Consider the following 12,596-nt stretch of genomic DNA (forward strand, 5'->3'; position numbering starts at 1 on the left):
TGAACTTGAAAGGTGGTTGATCTAAAGGTGAGAAAGTAACAGTCTTCCGAAAACAATCGACACTTGCATGGTATGCTGAAAGTCAGTCCATACCCAAGATAGCATCAAAATCTTAAAATTTTAGTAGAATAAGATCTACTAACAAATTGTGACTTTCAATAGTAATAACACAGTTTCTATATATCTGATCAACTATCAAAGAGTTTCCAACTGGTATTACTACCATTAATGTATTATTCATTGTCTCACGATTCTTATGCAGTTTCATAGCAAAACAAGGTGATATAAAAGAATGCGTAGAACCAGAATCAATAAGCACAGATGCTGGCATACCACAGAGTGTGATGATACCTTTAATAATAGATCTCGAGGCTTCAGCATCTTGGTGAGTCAGTGCATAGACTCTTGCCTATCCTTCCTCTCTCGGTCGTAGCTGTTGTTGTCCAATTGTTTGGGGTGGAGCTCGGCGTTGATGTTGCTTCCGTGGGCAATCCTTCGACATGTGCCCCGGTTGTTAACAATAAAAACATACGAGTTGTCCCATGGGGCATAAGGTGGAAACATGATCTGTCTTCCCACAGAAATAACATCTTATAACAACTTGATTGCTAGGAGCTCCTGCTTGTTGATGCCCGAACTGTTTGCCTTTTCCTTTCTTTGAGGGTCCAGAATGTGATCCCCCATACGTAAATGGTGCAGCACTAAAAGGTCGCTTTCGATCCTTTGTTTGTTGTAATTCATTATCCAATTTCTCTACCACCAAAGCTCGATTTAACACTTCAGCATATGTTGGTAAAATCAGTACTGCAATAGACTTTCTAATTGATGATCGAAGTCCCCTCTCAAAATGATGAGCTCTTTGACTTTCATTAAAAGCAATATGTGGAGAGAACTGAGTCAACTCAGTGAAATGATGATCATATTCCATTACAGTTCTATTTCCTTAGTAGATGCTAAGGAACTCTTGTTGTTTCTCAAAGCGAACTGAATCAGGAATGAACTGCTCATAAAATGCATCTTTAAACTGCTCCCAAGTTACCACATTACCTCTAGCCTCTAACATCCTCCTTTTTGAGGTCCACCAAGTGTCTGCCTTCCCTTCCAAAATGAAAGAAGCAAAAGGCAATTTATGATTTTCCCTACATTCGATAGCTTCGAATGTCTTTTCCACTTGACGAATCCAACGTTCAGCAAAGATTAGATCTGGCTTGCCTTCAAAAACTGGTGGTCCCAATCTCTTAAAGTGATCTAAAGTATTATTCCTACCCCGTGGAATTTCATCTCGTTCCTCTTGACGCTCAAAATATCCTCTAATAGCATTGAGGACTCCATGTACATTATCTTGAGCATTGACGGGTGCTGGGGCATGAGGGGCATTCTGCGAAGTCGAAGAAGCTGGTCTATAATCAGTGACAGGTGTACATGAGGATTGAGTTTGCTCTACGATGCATGGAGCTTCCAAGTTATTATTTGTTTGAACACCTCTCCGAGTGCGTAGACCAATAGCATTACGACCATAAGCACCCCGAGTGATAGGACCACTAATCTTTGGAATTGGCTCTATTACTCCTATAATAGGTTAAAGACAATCATCGGTTAGAATCAATCAATGGACCTAATACACCTACAGGCCCTAGACCATGCTCCGATACCATAAAAAGATGTCATATCCTGAATTTTTTTTTATATTTCCACACAGGCCAAATAGATAAACATCACTTTATTCATCATCTATAACCATTTATTACAATTTATTTATTCATCAAATTACAAATAGAAAAGTAAACATAGTGATGTTAACTTCAAGAGTCATCCAAGTGGCTCTACCTAGCGGTAGAGGAAGGTCCGCACTCCACCGGAATCCGATTTAGTACTAGAGGGAGGTTGCTCTGAAAATCAAAAATAAAGAAAATTCAGCAACGCTGAGTAGGGACCCCAAAAGTCAAATCAAGATGAATACATTATCAAAATTCAATCAATCATCCCATTGGCGTATATCAAATACCCGAAGGAGCACTCCCCCAACAGCGGATGGAGAGGCTTTATCCTACGGGATGAGTTTGTGTTCTCCCAACAGCGGATGGAGGCAAACTCATATCACACTCCCAACAGCGGATGGAGTGGTGTCCCACACCCGCCAAAGTGGGGACACATTCCTCCCAACAGCGGATGGAGGAACCGTCCAGCCACCACGTCTGACGGCCTGCTAATCCCCGAAGGGAATCACCCTACCTGCCCTTGGCAGGGAAATAACATAATCTCACACTAGTCATGTCCATATAGGGATGAAATAACACATTTAAACATTTCTTTCAAATATCATCAATACCAAATAATACAAATTAGCCCTCAATTGACTTGAACTCTAGTTCAATTGATCCAATTGAACTCAATTTACTAGGACCTAACTAAACCGATCTCTAATCCTTATTTAACTGGTTTGGAACCACCCTAAACTAGTATAATTTGGATTAGATTAGGTTCAATTTAGGTTAAACTAACTTGAATAAGTCAATCAATTTGGAATCACCCTGAATTGATCTAGAGTAATCAAGCCTATTTTAGTTCAATCAATACTTGGGCTCAAATCCAACAATAATATTAAGCTAGATTAAGCCAGCTCATCTACTAGTCACGTGCATTATACATGACTGGGCATGCATCACACAAAGCTGGCCCAGCCTTGGCCCATGGATTGGTCATGTGCATCTCATGTGACCGCCCATGATGGTTAGGCTGGGTTAGCCTACGGGCCAAGGCCTGATCCGTGGGTTGAGCCTGGCCTACAGGCTGGGCCTGGTCTACTAATTAGGCCTATCCAATAGGCTGTGGCCTGACCTATGGGTTGGGCCTGGCCTATGAGCAATTTCAATCCAAATAATATATAATTTCATACCGCAACATATATTCATTAACAATATAAACAAAAAACATAATAACGGATTGAATGATAGACAATGAGATAAGCTTTAAAACAAGGAAATAACATTCTAATTTAAATGGAAATCATAATACATTAAAAGACATAAACTTTAATATAATGAAATAACCTTCTAAATTCACATAAAAATCATGCTTTCAATACATATAAAATTTCAACATATTCTAGTCAAATTCTAAATCATTTAGAATAGCATATTTTAAATTTCAAATTAATGAATATCACAAAAGATTTTAGATAACATATTTTAATCTAATAATATTTTAATCCAGATAAGATTAAAGATAAATAATAATATCAGGAAATATCAGATAAAACATATAAATTTTTAACATCTTTAAATCTACAATAAAAGCTTAATCATGGCTCAACATTATACAAGTGATTACTTTAATGTAATAATAAAAAAATTTAACATTTAAAGAATTGATAAACATTTTTCAAACTACAAGTTTTCAACATTCAAAGAATCAAAATAAAAACTAAAACTTTTAAATTTAAGAAAGGCAGGGAAACCTACCTCTTGTCAATATGGTGTAACTTCTCGTTCTCTTGTCAATAGGGTGTAACTCCTCGTTCCTCCCGTTGCCAAGCTCGACTAGGTGAGGAACGAAGGAAAGAGATCCCTCCTCTTTAAATAGGAGAAGGTGAGCCTCTATTAAGGGAAATTTATTTTAATTATTATATTTATTTAATATAAATTATTTTCATTTAATATACTAACAAATATGATATCATCATATTTGGAATACTTAATAGTTATTTCCTTAATTCATATCAACAAACAAGGAAGTAGATTAAGATTTTCTTAAATTATAATAACAAGTAAGGAAATAAAATCAATTTCTAACTTAAATATTTGATTTGATTACAGTTATCAACAAAAAGGAGAAGTGTAACTTTCAAATGTTTGGAAATACAAGTTCAAATCGTTGTATAAGAAACAATTTCAAGTTTTATCATCAAACAAGCTAGCAAATTTAGCAAATGCTACATCATATTAGAACATGCAAGCTATCAAGTTTTAGATATGCAAGGTAGTAAGATAGCATGTTCTCAATATAAAAGCTAGCAAAATTTTTGAAAGCAAATGCAAGATAGCTTTCTTGTTGAAGTGTGTAAGCTAACGATTCTTGCTTCCTATTGCAATGTGCAAGTTGTAAGTTTTGCTTCTTGAGATACGTAAGATAGTACTTTTTCAATTTTTGTTTCTTAAGATAGACAAGCTAGTGATGTTCAAGATAGTAAGCTCTTTCTTCTCTTTTGAGAAGTGTCATTTTTGCTTCATTTGCAAAGTGCAAGCTAACAAAATTTTACTTCATTCTTGAATTATGCAAACTAGCATATTTCTCTTTGAGATGTGCACATTAGCAACTCTTTCTCCCCCTTTGTCATTGGCAAAAAAAGGGGAAGAATACAATTTTGTAGTTCTTTTCCCTTTACATCAATTTTCACATCATGAGAATAATAGATTTGCATTATAAACATAATCTCATGTTTATCATTCAAGCTAGCATATATTTTTTGTTCTCTTTTGCAATGTGCAAGCTAACAATCTCCTTTTTCTTTTACAATAATGATTCAATCATATCATATGATATAAAAATCATAAATATTTTAAATCATGATGGTATCAAAAAGTTAAAATAAATATTACATTACATCCTACCATGCATGATCATAACTTCACATTTATATGCATCAAAATAATATCAAGAGTATTTCATGCATAATTTTATATCATCACATGAAAAATATCAAGAGAATTTTGATGATGAGATGCATAAATAATGAAGACAAATTGTGAATATCAAGAAACACCATGATTCATTTTAACAAATCTCCTCTTAAATAAATAACAAAAAGAATTCTTAGGATATCATGATATAGAGAAAATTCATTTAATCTTGTAGGAGAACAAGACCTTAATTCATGCATATAAAATATTATGATTCACATAGAAAATCTCTTATTTAGTAAAATACCAAGAAAAAATTATAGGAGTACAAAGAAGAGATCTTGAAAAAAATCTCAAATAATTACAAGAGATCAACATGATTTGAATAAAAACTCATTTAAATTCAAATCGTCAAATCAAAATCATTTTCAAGAGATTCATAAAAAGATGATCAAATAGATTCATCAAAGTCAATAAGATAGAGAAATTTTTTTTTTAAGAAAAATGCTTTTCTCTTTTTAGTTGTTTCAATATATATGATTTATTTCATAGAAGTTTACCTTTTTCATTTATGCTAAATAAAAAAAAATATATCAACGTTTAAAATCGAAAGTGCAAGATTTATTACGTCAAAGATCAATAAGACATAAATCACAAAAATCATCATGCATCATTTCGAAAGATCAACTCATTAAGCATTATTATCAAATTATTACTTCGAATCAAACATTATTTCATTAATCATAGAGCATCTTTAATCAAAATCATTTTGTTTATTTATCATAAAATATATAATTTTTATGATTATTTTTAAAATCACTAGAAAAGTAAGCATGATCCAATTTTATTTTTGTATTTTCATTAAACATGCAATTCTCAAGAAAAATAATTATTCTAAACTAAATTAAAAATAACTCATGAAAAGCATCATATAATTTCGAAATAAATTAAAGACATTTTGATTACCTCATCGTCGAATACCGTTAAGGCGTAGTTTGCCACCTCGCATTTGTTAGTTTGCTCATTATCTTCGGAGGTACTCGTTTCGCCCCAAAGTGCTTTCTTCTTCTTCAATTTGTTTTTCTTTTTTGATTCTTGATTTAAGTACTTTTTAAATTTTATTATGAGAAGTTCAAGTTCATCATCACTTGAGCTTTCGCTCGAGTGGTCTTCTTTTGTTCGATGTCCGAAATCCTTCCTGTTCTTTGAAAGGTGGTTCTCAAGTTCTTCACATGCATTACACGTTATTTCATAGGTCATCAAAGACCTTATAAGTTCTTCAATTGGTAAATGGTTCAAGTTTTTTAATTCTTGAATAGCTGTTACTTTGATTCCCAAGTTTTAGAAAGTGAGTGTAAACCTTTGTTCACAAGTTCAAGATTCAAAAAATATTTGCCAAGAGCTTTTAAACTATTGATGACATCCGTAAAGTGGGTGTACATGTCAACAATAGTCTCGCTCGGCTTCATTTGAAATAGCTTGAAATCATACATTAAAAAATTAATCTTCAAATATTTTACTCTATTAATGCCTTCGTGTGTGATTTTGAGTGTGTGCCAAATGTCGAAAGTCATTTTGCACATAAAAACCCGATTAAACTCAGTTTTATCTAAGACGTAAAATAAGACATTCATAGCCTTTGCATTTAGAGAAAAAGTCTTCTTCTCCAAATCATTCCAATGGTTCATTGGAAGAGAAGACCTTTGAAAATCAAATTTGACTATGTGTCATAAATCGAGATTCAATGAAAACAAAAAAACTCTCATTCGAGTTTTCCAATAAGTGTAGTTTGTTCCATTGAAAAAGGGAGGACGAATGAGAGAGTGACCCTCTTGAAAGCTGAAAAGAGTCATTTCTTTTTGGGTGTTAAACCAAATGAGAAAAACAAGGCTCTGATACCAATTATTAGGAAAAGAGTCGGCACTAAGAGGGGGGGGGGGGGGGGGGGGTGAATTAGTGCAGTGGTAAAAACTATGTCGGTTTGAAAAACTTGCTAGTCATAGGTGCCCAGCAAGCCAATCACGTGAGTGATGACACGTGTGACTTGATATAAAATCTTTTTGCTTATTATATTTTGGCGTATATCACTTTATAACTATTGTATAAATGCATATATTTATATTGTGATGTCCTTGGATTTGTGCAATGGGAATCGGATCGTGATGAGATCATGATAATGAGATCGATTCACCTTTAAACACATATCCTAAATAATCCCAATCATAGGTTACTCGAGAGGGACATCGTGATAACCGGACAGATTGGTGTGCTGTATACCTGTCCATATGATGGATGCAGCTGGTCTCATAGCTGCTCGTATAGGGACACTAGGGATACAGTACAGGTGCTCATTAGAGAACGAGTTCACTGATTAATCCACTTACGAAATGCTGGATGGTTGATGATGCCTTATTGTTAGACAGCGATTCTGTAGTCCTAGTGGTGTATTTGGTCCTTAGACTTGAGACACCAAGGATGTCCTGTATGAGTGCTCCACTCTTTGATACCAGACTTATAGGTTTGGCTGTCCCAGATCTAGTACAACTGGTCATTGGGAGTGGTAGTCAATCATACGAGGGCTATTGAGTGTCGATAGAGGATCATCCACTCTTGGCGTCATGAGAGGAATATCCCATGTGTTCTCGCTCTGACAAATCCCTGGCTAGGGTCATTCGGGTTGAGAGAGAAATAGTTCTCCAGGAGAATCCGATTAGAGCGAGACTCGAGTAGAAATCGTATGGGTCTGACAACACCATGCTCGATATACGGTCTCTAGGATATTAGATGGATGAGGGACTATAGGTACACGGTAACTGTGGACAGACAGGTCCAATGGATTGGATTCCCCTGTATTGTCTGGGGACTACGGCGTAGTGGCCTAGTACGTCCGTAGTCGATGAGTCGAGTGAATTATTACAGAGATAATAATTCACTGAGTTAGAAGGAGTTCTGACAGGTATGACTCACGACCAGCTCAATATTGGGCCTAAAGGGTCACACACATATGGTAGGCATTGCGATGAGTAAAGGTTCGGATATGAGATATCCGACGGAGCCCTTGTCTTATTAGATGCAGATCCAATACCCACTAGGGGAGGACCCATTAGGGTTTGACAGGGGACCTCTATAAATAGGAGGGATTCAGAGCCTCATAGGCCAGAGTCTTTACTTGCCTTTCCTATTCTCCTCTCCCTCTCCACCTCAGAGCAGGCCTGGAGTTTTGAGGAGCGTCATCGCAACCCTACTGTGTGGATCACCACTAGAGAGGAGGACGCTTGACCTCCTTCACCTTCTCCTAAGGATCTGCAAGGAAACAGGGATATATGATCTCCCTAGGTAACACAATATACTCTATATGCAGTTTTGAGTTTCACGAATTTTGCACACCAATCTTCGCACGACGACGAACATCTTTTTGGGAATCGGGGATTTTATTTTCTTGTTCTTCCGCTGCGCATGTGATGTCGCCCCCAAGATTTCCCAACAAAACCTTCGTACGATAAAATCTAGTTTTAATGAAAATTGTTTATAAAAGATCTTTAAATTGAAAGCATACGGAAGTGTAGTTGATGTAAAGCAAGGAAGGCAGTTTATAGTTATGATAAATAGCAAAATAGAAATGCAAACTGATTTATAGTGGTTCAGTCGTCGTGACCTACATCCACTCCTCTGTTTCCTCTTCCGTCGAGGCCACTGACATCCACTATCGATCTTCCTTTAATAGGCAAAGATCAACCTCCTTCTTACACCCCTCTTCTCCTTTTACCAGGTTTAGGAGACAACCCTTACAAGCACCCACTCTTCTCTCAAACTATTCTAATACTTAGACTAGAAGAGGAGGATTCTCATAAGAGATTACAATAATGTTTTTCCCTCTTTAAATTCTCTATGCTTGTGTATTTTAACTAGGGATGAGAGGGGTATTTATAGGCTTCAAGTTGATTCAAACTTGGAGCCTAAAAACATCTCATCCCGGGTTTCCTGGGTCCAAGCGATACCACCGCCTATGCTGGGCGGTACCACCGCTAGTGTTAGTTTGACACTAACACTGTGTTGGGCGGTACCACCACCCAGTCTGGCAATACCACTGCCTAGCACTGGGCCACTGGGTGGTACCATCGCCTGGCACCCTACCAGGGGTAGTACCACCACTCAGACTGGCGATACCACTGCTTAACACATTCTCGAAGAATATGTCATGATGGTGCCACTTCTTGGGTCACTGTTTGGGCTTTTCATTGGGCCCAACCTAGTCCTTACATAGGCCCAACTAGCCCCTAATTGGGTTAGCCCAAATCCAAACCCAATTATGTGCTAACTATGAAATTTAAGACATTTCCTAAGCTAAACAAGTCCGTAAGTCTAGTTTCTTCTAGCGAGCTTCCGGTGATCTTCCGGTGAACTTTCGACGATCTCTCGGCAATGTTCCAGCGGACTCCCGATAAGCTCCTGGACTTCATGATGATTTTCTTGGCGAGTTCCAATGAGCTTCTCTGGCAAGCTCCGAGACTTCTTGGCTAGTTCCTGCAGAACTTCCAACGAACATCCAGACTTCCGACGAACTCTCGAACTCCCAACGAAATCGCATCCTTGACTCCGGGACTTCATTTTGTTTTATGTCTTGCTATTATAGTTAATCCTGCACATGTAAAAATATACTTCGATCTAGACAATTAATACTAAGCATGAATCATGTTGTCTGGCATGTCATTGGTCCATCAACGCTTCGTTCGATTCTTTGGCGCATCGTCCTCTCTTATGACCTATTGCCCAATCGGCCAGTTGACTCCGCAGCTTCAATATCCTTGGCGTAATATCCGCTCTTCTTGGCCCAATGCCCGAATCCATGGCCCAAAGCCTTCTGTCGATATGTCGACCGATCCTCCGGCCCGACGTCCAATCATCTGATATATTTTCCTCCGGCCCAACATGATTCTTTCTTTAATTGTCTCATCCTGATCGAAGCATCCTGCATCACTAAAAACACAGATCAAATCATAAACACTTATCATTTGGTTTCATTATCAAAATATGAGATTCAACAACACTGACATGGTATTGACGTTTATTCAATGACTCAGGTCTTTTGCCCCCAAGGACAACCTCAGGTCACTTACTTTTCCCCACCGAGGTTTTTCTTAACTTCACCCAATAATTATAGACGCTAACCATCATGATCCAAGCTATCGCTCTACTCTTGCCTTAGTTAGCCTAATAAGCAACACTACAATCTCAACCATGATCAGTATCTCAATTGCCATTGGCTTTGGTGCTCGTTGGGATTCTCTCGCCTGACGCGATGTCAACATCTCATGATCACCCAAGGCCTATGGAATTGCTATCTAAGGTAGCGCCTCGCTCCCAAATCATGGAATTCAGTGCATCATCGTACCATTACTTTGCTCTGCTCGAATCTGAGACCTAGTTAGTGGATTCAATGGATGGCTCCTTGAGGATCTAAATGAACTAACGTCTAGAAGAGATGCAATGAGAGTTCCAGCAATTTTGAGAGGAAAGGCTAGACAACCCCACCTCGAGTTAGCGCCCATTTACTTAGAACATTCAGAAGGAGCCAATCTCGATGAACTTTCACTTCTCATCACTGGAGACCTTTGATGGTAGTACCAACTTGATAGAACACATTGTCGCCTTTTGCGCCTAGAAGTGTTGCGCCTTCCTAGCAAGTAGGGGAGGGGGGGTGTGAATTAGTGCTTACGTAAAATTACATTAATTAAAAAAACTTCGTTCGATAAAGCTCGTATCGGAAAAACATTTAACTTAAAAGCATTCACAAGCATCGTGAATAAGTAAATCAGTTTATAATAAGAATGAAAAGCATAAAGTAAATGCAAACCAATTTATAGTAGTTCAATCGTCATGACCCACGTCCACTCACGATTCCTCCACTCGAGGCCACCAACTTTCACTACCGATCTTATTTCTAATGGCCGAAGATTAACTACCCTTATAACTCTTTTTTTGTTTTGTTAGGAACGAGTCAACACTAGGGGGGGGTGAATTAGTGTAGTGGATAAAAATATATTGGTTCAAAAATCTTCTTAGAATAAAAACCGATTTCGACAAAATGAGTTTAACTTAAAGTGAACGGAAGGGTGTAATGTGAAAGTTAAGCAAGTAAGGCAGTTTGCAATAAATGTGAACCAGATTTTATAATGGTTCGGTCGTCGTGATCTACATCCACTCCGTTGATTCCTCTTCTATCGAGGCCACCGACATCCACTAACGATCTTCCTTCAATGGGCGAAGATCAACTACCATTACAACTCGATTCTCCTTTTGACAGGTTTAGGAGAGAACCTATACAACCCCACTTACGCCTCCCTAATAGAATTCTAAACACTTAGGCTAGAGAAGGAGAACTCTCAAGATTATAACATAGTTTTTCCCAATTTGTATACTCAGTTGTGTATTTGTTAACCAGGGATGAGAGGGGTATTTATAGGCCTCAAGTTGATTCAAACTTGGAGCCTAAAAAGGTCTCATCCCGGGTTTCCTGGGTCTTGGCGGTACCACCGCCTACATCATTGATACTGGGCAATACCACCACCTGGGAGATTGTGTATGGGCGGTACCACTACCCAGATTAGCGATGCCACCGCCTGACATAGTCTCGAAGACTATGCCACGACGGTGCCACATGTTGGGTCACTGTTTGGGCCTTTTTCTTGGCCCAACACAGTCCATACATGGGCCTAACTGACCCCTAATTGGGTTGGCCTAATTCTAATCCTAATTATATGCTAACTATGAAATTTAAGGCATACACTAAGAAAATCCGGTCTGGTTAGTCTATGTTTCTTCCGGTGAGCTTTCGGCGATCTTTCGATGATCTCTCGGCAATATTCTAGCCGACTCACAATAAGCTCCTGGACTTCACAATGATCTTCTTGGTGAGTTTTAATGAGCTTCTTCAGCAAGCTCCTAGACTTCTCGATCAATTCCGACAGAACTTTCGACGAACGTTTGAACTTTTGATGAGCTCTCAAACTCCCAATGAAGTCTTATTCTTGACTCTAGGACTTTATTTTGCTTTATGCCTTGATCACTATCATAGTTAATCCTACACAAATAAAACCTACTTCGATCTAGACAATTATTACAAAGCTTGAAACATGTTGTTTGGCATGTCATTGGTTCATCGACACTTCGTCCGATTCTTCAGCGCATCATCATCTCTTGCGGCATGTTGCTTAATCGGTAAGTTGACCTCAGTAACTTCAATTTCCATGGAGTAATTTTTGCTCTTCTTAGCCCGATGCTCGAATCCATGGTCCGAAGTCTTCTGTCGATACGTCGATCGATTCTCCAGCTCGACGTCCAATCTTCTGATATGTTTCTCTCCGGCCCAACATGATTCTTCCTGCTTTAATTGTCTCTCCTTGATCGAAGCTTCCTGTGTCACTCAAAACGTAGATCAAATCATAAACACTATCAATTGGTTTTATTATCAAAATCCGAGATTCAACAATCTCCCCCTTTTTTATGATGACAACCAATTGATGATGGAGTTAACCTTAACTCCCCCTATCAATATGGTATACTGATAGAACTCTTGAATTCAAATTGATTTCAAGTCAAAGTAAATTTAATAATTAATATTTGTAACACGTCATCATAAAATCATGCATAATCAAATTTATAATACATCATTCCATGCATGATCATTATCATAACTTCTCCCCCTTTGTCATCAATAAAAAGGAGAAGTGCAACTAACAAATGTTTATAGAACTCTTGAATTCATTGCATAATAAACATAATATCAAGTTTTATCATCATGCAAGTTAGCAAGTTTTAGAGATGTGCAGAGTTTAGCATGTTTGCTTTTATTTGTAATGTTTAAACTAGCAAGTTTTTGAAAATAACATTTTTGCCTCTTGTTGAAGGATGCAAGCTAGCAATTTTTGCTTTCTTTTGCAATGTGCAAGTTGCAAGTTTTGCTTCTTGAGATAGGTA

The sequence above is a fragment of the Musa acuminata genome, chromosome BXJ1-5 (genome assembly GCF_036884655.1).
Source record: "Musa acuminata AAA Group cultivar baxijiao chromosome BXJ1-5, Cavendish_Baxijiao_AAA, whole genome shotgun sequence".
Lineage (NCBI taxonomy): Eukaryota > Viridiplantae > Streptophyta > Magnoliopsida > Zingiberales > Musaceae > Musa > Musa acuminata.